This window comes from Podarcis bocagei (genome assembly GCF_964188305.1).
Source record: "Podarcis bocagei genome assembly, chromosome: W".
In the NCBI taxonomy this organism is placed as follows: domain Eukaryota; kingdom Metazoa; phylum Chordata; class Lepidosauria; order Squamata; family Lacertidae; genus Podarcis; species Podarcis bocagei.
In genome coordinates, this window is record NC_138131.1 from 47214417 (window position 1) to 47222968 (window position 8552).

The 8552-nt window shown below is 46.5% G+C and overlaps 1 pseudogene across 1 annotated transcript in view; it reads left to right on the forward strand.

Moving 5' to 3' along the window:
• The window catches only part of LOC308578097 (protein CIMAP1C-like), a 44706-nt pseudogene extending 39808 nt beyond the window's left edge, over positions 1 to 4898 (forward strand). The window contains exon 5 of the transcript in view: positions 4414 to 4898. The product of the transcript in view is annotated as a protein CIMAP1C-like (transcript). The remainder of the gene's footprint in view (positions 1 to 4413) is intronic.
• The last annotated feature ends 3654 nt before the right edge of the window (positions 4899 to 8552 follow it).

Below are 8552 nucleotides of genomic sequence, written 5' to 3' on the forward strand. Positions count from 1 at the left end.
TTTGACCCAAATGCTCTCACTTTGGCTTTGAGGATCTAAATCTTGGATCTCTTCACAGGTATACACATCCCTGACATATAACGCCACTCCTCCTCCTTTCTTGTCTGGTCTGTTTCTCTGAAATAGATTGTATCCCCCCATTATTACATTCCAATCGTGGGTAGTGTGCAGACTTGCAAGTTTCACAGTCCCTTCTCCTGCAATTTGCAACGTCCTTCCATCAGCCAGGTGGATCTCACCTTCCTGAGGCTTGAAGGAGATAAAGAGATGGCGATCCTTCGAAATGTGGCGCGTACAGCCTGAATCAACAACAAAGCTGCCTTTGGCTGTTGGAGCAGTCCTTACAGCAAGCAAACCCTTGTTTTCCACTGGTGTGGGCTTTTGCAGCTTGCCCCCCTGTTTCTGGTCAGCAGACGTGCCTTTAGCCTTTGGTGAAGCTGAGCCAGCAAACAACGCTTTGTTTTTCCCTTGCGCGGGCTCTTCACCCTCCCTCTGCTCCTGGCCATCTGCAGGCGGCTGCCTGTGTTTACCTTTGCCTTTCCGGCCTCTGCAAAGGCGATGGCCTTGGTTCTCACGAGAACCAGAGCTCTCAGCTGCCGACTCCTTGGCTCCCCCTGGAGGCTGGAATGCTGCCTGGGATGACGTGACGGTCAGCTCCCCCTGCAGCTTGCAACCGGTGCCCTCAGCATCCCTACATTCATTCGCATTCTGGGAAACAGCTAGGACCTCCGATGCAGTCAAACTCTGGGCTGGGATTATTGGCTTGTGAGCTTTCATCAAAGCAGTCCACATCCCACGTGCAGTGGTGTTGCCAGCCAGCGTCTTAATTTCCTCAAGAGATACGGATAGGACTATTACGTCTATCGCTTTCGAATCATGCGATTTCCATCTCTCTGTCAGAGGAACCGGAGGGGGCTCAGAAACGACATGCCACACCCCAAACTGACGCAGCAAACTCTCACACCATTTTGCCCAGGTTTCATAATTCTGCCCATCCAACTTAGGGCATTCAGCATTTGCCTTTGGGCACTGAGTGGCCTCTGAAGCTTCAAAAGCGTGGAAAAACTCCATTCCAGCTTTTACAATTAGCCGTGAGTCTATTTTAACTCGAGAGACTCCTTATCTTGGCAGCCATTAATCACGAAGCCTTTTTGGCTCAGCTCGCAGGCCAATTAGGCCTTGCCGGAGATCAAAGGCTCCTTGCGAGGTAAAACAGAAAAGCGTCCCTTTCCTTTCGCTTTTCCCCCAACATACCTCAAACGCAGTCTGTTGCAGCTTTACTCTCCTGTAGGTGCTATGAATCTGGGCCCGGAACCTTGTTGTTGGGAAACTGCCAGGGAGATAACGTCCATCACGGCCCCCAAGCCGGAGTTCGGAGATTCCATCGGCCTCCCGTAGTCACGCAGATCCAACAGTTAGGGGCACAAAGCCTTTGGAATTCCTAGCCACATTCCAGGGCTTGGTGCACCCTCTTTCAGCAGAAAGCACAGTCAAAAGCTTGCACCGCAGAAGAGCAGAAGAGCATTTTTACAGACTTTATGCTTTTCTGCTCTTCTGCGGTGCAAGCTTTTGACTGTGCTTTCTGCTGAAAGAGGGTGCACCAGCCTAGGAATGCAGCCTGAATTTCCAAAGGCTTTTGTGCCCCTAACTGTTGGATCTGCGTGACTACGGGAGGCCGATGGACGTCCAGAACTCCGGCTTGGGGGCTCATGATGGACACTAATGGATCCAACAGTTAGGGGCACAAAGCCTTTGGAATTCCTAGCCACATTCCAGGGCTTGGTGCACCCTCTTTCAGCAGAAAGCACAGTCAAAAGCTTGCACCGCAGAAGAGCAGAAGAGCATTTTTACAGACTTTATTTAGAACATGAACAGAACAAAAGAAAACACGTCCATTCTCAGTCAGCGTCTCTGACCATCTGACAAAAACGAAAGGAATATCTGAACAAAAACATCCTGTGATCAGGACATGCGCAGACTCTGTGACTCCCCAAAGCCTGCTCCCTTTAAGGTGGAACGGAAATATCCTAACATCCTGCACATTCTCTGAGGACTGACTTTGCTCCTCGTCTTCATATACCTGATCGACTGTAATGAGGGAGAGATCCTCAAATGGAGTCTGCTCTTCGTCTTCCATGCTAGGGGAGAGGACCTCAAAGTGATTGTGTATTTCTAAACAATCAGAGTGAACCCTGGGCCTCCTACTTCTTTGAGTCACGTTTCTCCATATATCTGGCTCCTGTGTTGGTGAACTAGCCTCCTTCTCAGGGGGAGTCCCCTGTCTCCTCCTTGGTGGAGACGGTGTGCTCTGTTGCTTCCAAGAAGAGCTCCAGCTCTCTAATTCTTTGGAGCGTAGCTACATGTTCCTCCAGTTGCTGGACTTTGTCTTTTAAAAGGGCAATCAACATGCAATTACTGCAGGTAAAGCTGCCTGCAACCTTTGGCAAGATGGCAAACATTGCGCAGGAATTGCAGGCGACTGCAGCTGTTCCCTCCCCTTCCATCTTGAGATCGTGTCGTTGGGGGTGGCTACAGAGGTCCTCCATCATAAAAAGCTTGAAGACAGGACAAATAACTCCCCCCCCCAAAAAAAGTCCAGAAGACGACGCAAGTAATCAAAGCTTTTCAGCGAGTGTATGCTGATGTGATTGGTCCTCTAGCACCATCTAGAGGCAATGCAAGATATTATCTTGTGTGTGTGGATTATTTCTCTCATTATGTGTGGGTATATATATTGCAGAAACCACAAGAAGCCTTAGAAAGGTTTAAAGAATTTTGTGACAAGGTTAAGAATGTTCATAATGCTAACATTGATTGTCTTTTCACAGATGAAAAGCCAGTTTTTCTTTTACAGGATTTTCAGGATTTCCTGGATAAGAAAGGGATAAGGCACAAGACACAAGACTGCTGTTTCTGCAGAAGCATGGAACAGAAGTGTCTGTGTGCAAGTGAACAAAGAATTGTAAAATGGCATGAAGGCACAATTGCTGAGTTCACATTTGCCACATGAGTATTGGGCGGAGTCGATATTGTGTTATTGTTAGTCTTGATTGAGAAAGGTTTCAAAAGATTTGGGAAGTTCTCCTTTTGAGAAGCTGTTCCGTAGAAAACCTTGTGTTGCCCATTTTAAGGTTTTTGGGTCTCATGTGAAGACAGAAGCTCCAGGTGGAGTAAAGAATGCTAGAGGCATTTTTGTGGGTTATGAAAAGGGTCTCTACAGAGTAATTTTGTCTGAATCTGGTCAGGTGATTCTCAAAAAATTTCTAGAGAGTGCTCCTGAACAGGAGAGAGTAATTGTTCACACATTTCCCACTGAGGACAATTCAGATGTTGATGATGATTTTACTGATTACAGTGGTACTCAGAGTGACAGTGATAGCTCAAAGAGCTCAGTTGACACAGTCATTGAGAGGAAATCTCACACAATGGCTAGACCTTCACAAATGAAGGATGAACCACTGTTTACTATTGGAACTGGTTCTCCAAAGAGTCCTGAGACTGAACCAGTGAGCAAAGAGGATCAGCACCTCATACGTAGGTCTGAGAGAGTTACAAAGGGTGTACCACCCAAGAGGTATTCAAAAGAGTTTGCTAACTTAGCTGTTGCGTGTGTTACTATTGTTGACAAGTCAAGACAGGTTGAAGCTGTGTCTAAGTCAGAGACAAAGACACAACAGGGAGTTGCTAAGTGTAACACTACATTCCCTAGCCAAGGTCATGCAGATGCACTCATTCCTTGGAAGTCAGACTACCAGAGAGGTACACTGGGGAAACCAGTGGCGGGTAGTTCCAAGGGTGGAACTGAAACAACAGGGGAGTGTTATATGTATAACAACTGTTTGTTTTCTTCTCTGGATCACGCTTTGCTCGCAGCGCACATTGATTCATATGGGGGAGTATGTTACGATATAGAAGCAATGCGGCCGCGAGCTGGTAGCTTGAAAGCAAAACATAATGGGAATGTTGGGACTGTTCCATGGGAAACAGAGGGACAGTCAATTCACAGTGCAGAGGGCGCCGGAATTAGCTGAGAGTGTAATATGAGCTGTACAGGAAGTACAGGTGGAGTTTGTCTCTCGGCTGTTGGAGTTTGAAGAGAGCAGTCGTGTTTTTCTGTAACGCTGCAAAGACAGAAATAAAGGCATGTAAATACGTTTCTGTCTATCTCTTTCCCCTGCCGGGGGGGGGGCAGGAAAGAGGGGTGTGTTCTTCTCACGCTGAGAAGGATCGCCTATCGCGACCTAGCAATGCAGACAGGGAGGTCATCAGGAGATCAAGCCAGGTGCCTGGAGAGTTGCCAGTTTCTCCTGATAAAGGCTTGATTCCCAACAGTATCCACAGGTTTATCCACATGCTCGACAGTGGGGAGCACCAAGTGGGGGGTGTCACCTCCTATCTGCTCTTGGCTTGCAGTTATATCTTGTACGCCTGCCCCAAATGAGTACTACGTGGAGAAGATACACCCACTTGAAGAGTCGAATGCACCAGCGTACACTATGGGCCTTCGAACGCACTACTGGGTGAGCAGCCCAAACCCAGCACCCAACCAATACACCCTTCCACAGACACTGCGTCCAAAGCTGCCTGTCAAACCTGCAGCTCCCTGCCTCTCAATGGCATCCAGTGCCTCTGTGTGGGGCTATGCTAAAGACCTGGTGAGAGGGCCTGGCCCGGCAATGAATACCATACCTGAACCAGATGTTTACCTGTGCCACCAGCCATCCTACAGCATCTCCCAAAGGTTTGCTTCCTCCAGCAAGAACTATACACCAGGACCCCCTGACTACAATGCGGAGCTGGTCACCACCGACAAACCCAGAGCCCCACAGTTCAGTCTTGGGATTCGTCACTCTGAGTATTCTCATGGCACACCTCCAGTTTGTTTACTCAAAGAGTGAGGGTGGACTCACAGGCCACAGAGGTGACTTGCCCCTTTGGGTAGACCCACCTCCAAATAATTCCATTGTGACACAGTGTCAGGAAGCAGGTGTAAATAGCTTGTTTCAGAGGGAGAGATTCTGATGAACTTTGAACACGTTTGGGCTATGCCAGGGTCAGGTAATTGGGGAGGGGGACTAGATAGCCCTCCTTGGTGAGACAGGGGGTCTGCCTTGGTTCTTGGCAAAATCCTTTCTCTATCCTTCCTCCTTCCAGTGTGCATTACTAGTGAAGTGTTTCTCACCCCACCACTTAATTCGCTTTCTGTTACAGAAGATTATTGGGAAGAAGGCTAAAATGCTCTTTTTGCTCATATAAGAAATAGTTTTATAATTTTATAAGTATTACCTTTTTTTTTTACAAAGCTCCATAAATATTTATTTTCCTTGCTACTATTCTATTTACACTGAGAATGAAATGCAAAATGAGAGAGCTGTTTTTAATATTGTGTTTTACCAGTGTATATTGAAGAGCCTTCCAAAGAGTGAATTTATAGGGCAGTCTATGTAACTTGTTTACATGTTACTTGCTTTGCGTAAGTAAGTAAATAAATAAATCCAATTTAGATCGCAGTTTTGGATTTTGTCAGCTTGGGATGACTAATGTACCTTCTAACATGCCTATCATCAAACCACATTCATTATGCTCTCAATTGATAAATGTAGGCTACATTGATTATGTTTATGAGCTCTGTGCATCCCTTCCCCCTCCATACCCAGGTGATTCAATGTATGAAAGGGAGAGTGAGACTGGGCTGCTTGGGTATCGTTTTCTATCCTAACCTCTTATTTGTTGCATGCAGCACCATTTCTGTTCTGCTACAGTTTGTCTCCTGCCAGCAAATATGTTATTTGTCTTGTCTGCTGGTGGTGAAATTATGGCACTTCACATCAGTCTCAAGGTTGAGGGTGCCTCTTGCCCACAACACATACACAGAATTTCCTCTAAGAGAAATGCTGGTTCTTAGCTCTCTCCTCCTAATCTAGATGAGCACCACAAGCCAAAAACCACTTTCTTGGGAAGAAGACTCACTGAACTCACTCACTTCACAATAAGAATGCGTAAGAACCAGGCTCTAAACTGCCTTTTTTCAATGTATTATTTATCCTGTAACAGGAATGTTTTCCCACTATTCTATTCTTCTATAAACCAGATGGGAACTAAGCTGCTCTTGCTCCATGTATCATTTTTACAGCACTTCCAGCCAACTGTATCCAACCTCTTTGCAAGTGCATGAGTGAAATATTATTATTAATATTAATAATTCAATTTTTTTATAATCTTTTAGCAAAAGATTTCAGGGTGGTGTACAACATTAGGAACACATTACAAAACATCAATGAGCAGGGCAGCAGTTGAAGAAGGAGCAAAAAGGGTTTTCTTTTGTGTGTGTGTGTGTTTCTTTGTGGCTGATTAGCTGTTCTCCCTTTGCAAAGGTCAGAGGGGGCAGGGTTTCTGTTGAGGCAGGGGATTAGCTGTGGGAGGAGCTTATCAGACCTAGCAGGGCAGCAGTTGAAGAAGGAGCAAAAAAGGTTTTCTTGTGTGTGTGTGTTTCTTTGTGGCTGATTAGCTGTTCTCCCTGTGCAAAGGTCAGAGGGGGCAGGGTTTCTGTTGAGGCAGGTGATTAGCTGTGGGAAGAGCTTATCAGAGCTTGCAGGGCAGCAGCGCGTGCAGTTTGATCCATCGTGTAGATTTAGGGGAGCTAGTCTCAAACGTTCGTTGGGGGAGACCTAGGGTTTTTTTGTGGGAGGAGTTATTTGTCCTGTCTTCACGCTTTTTATGATGGAGGACCGCTGTAGCCACCCCCAATGACACATTCTCAAGATGGAGTGGGAGGGAACAGCTGCAGTCGCCTGCGGTTCCTGCGCAATGTTTGCCATCTTGCCAAAGGTTGCAGGCAGCTTTACCTGTAGCAATTGCATGTTGATTGCCCTCTTAAAAGACAAAGTCCAGCAACTGGAAGAACGTGTAGCTACGCTCCAAAGAATTAGAGAGCTGGAGCTCTTCTTGGAAGCAACAGAGCACACCGTCTCCACCAAGGAGGAGACAGGGGACTCCCCTGAGAAGGAGGCTAGTTCACCAACACAGGAGCCAGATATATGGAGAAACGTGACTCAAAGAAGTAGGAGGCCCAGGGTTCGCTCTGATTGTTTAGAAATACACAATTGCTTTGAGGTCCTCTCCCCTAGCATGGAAGACGAAGAGCAGACTCCATTTGAGGATCTCTCCCTCATTACAGTCGATCAGGTATATGAAGACGAGCAGCAAAGTCAGTCCTCAGGGAATGTGCAGGCGACCTTGGAATGGACAGCTCACGGAAGAACCCCGACCAAACCTAAGAGGAGGCGTGTAGTGGTGATAGGGGATTCCCTACTGAGGGGAACAGAAGCAGTGATCTGTGGGCCTGACAAGATGTCTCGGGAAGTGTGCTGACTCCCCGGGGCTAAGATCCAAGATGTAACTGAACGACTGCAAGGAATCATAAAACCCACTGACAAATACCCCTTCCTCTTGGTTCATGTGGGAACCAATGACACTGCAAGCAATAGCCTCCAGAAGATCAAAAGAGACTACGAGGCCCTCGGCAGGAAATTGAAGCAACTAAATGCACAAATTGTCATCTCATCTGTCCTCCCAGTTGAACGACGTGGCCCAGGGAGAGAGGGAAAAATAGTGGAAGTGAACAGCTGGCTTCGCAAATGGTGTAAACAGGAACGGTTTGGATTCTTAGATCACGGACTGCAGTTTCTTGAAGATGGACTTCTGGCAAGTGATGGGCTGCACCTCACAACGGTTGGGAGAAATGTTTTTGCCAAGAATCTCAGAAACCTCATCAGGAGGGCTTTAAACTGACTAATGTGGGGGAGGGAGACAGTGCTCCTGAAGGTAGGAGTCCATCAATTGATGAAGACGATCATCCAAATGTCATAGACCAAATGGAGCAAACAGCACACAGACCTAGTGGTGGGAGGAAAAAATCCTTAAATAAGAGACACGGGGAAATGATTAATGGACTTCAATGTCTGTACACTAATGTGCAAAGCATGGGAAATAAACAAGATGAGCTTGAGCTCTTGGTACAACAAACTAAATATGACATAATAGGCATCACTGAAACCTGGTGGGATAAGTCCCATGATTGGAATGTAATAATGGGGGGATACAATCTATTTCAGAGAAACAGACCAGACAAGAAAGGAGGAGGAGTGGCGTTATATGTCAGGGATGTGTATACCTGTGAAGAGATCCAAGATTTAGAACCTCAATGCCAAAGTGAGAGCATTTGGGTCAAAATTAAGGGACAGAAGAATAACAGTGACCTCATTGTGGGAGTTACAGATGGGTAGCCGTGTTGGTCTGCCATAGTCAAAATAAAAAAATTCCTTCCTGTAGCACCTTAAAGACCAACTAAGTTAGTTCTTGGTATAAGCTTTCGTGTGCATGCACACTTCTTCAGATACACTGAAACAGAAGTTGCCAGATCCTTCTATATATAGAGAAGGTGGGGAGGGGTATTACTCAGAAGGGTGGTGGGAATCGGAGATTGGCAGATAGCTGAGATGAGCCTGATGAGCCTGTTGACGACTCTTAACGACTGTAGTAGGTCTTACAGG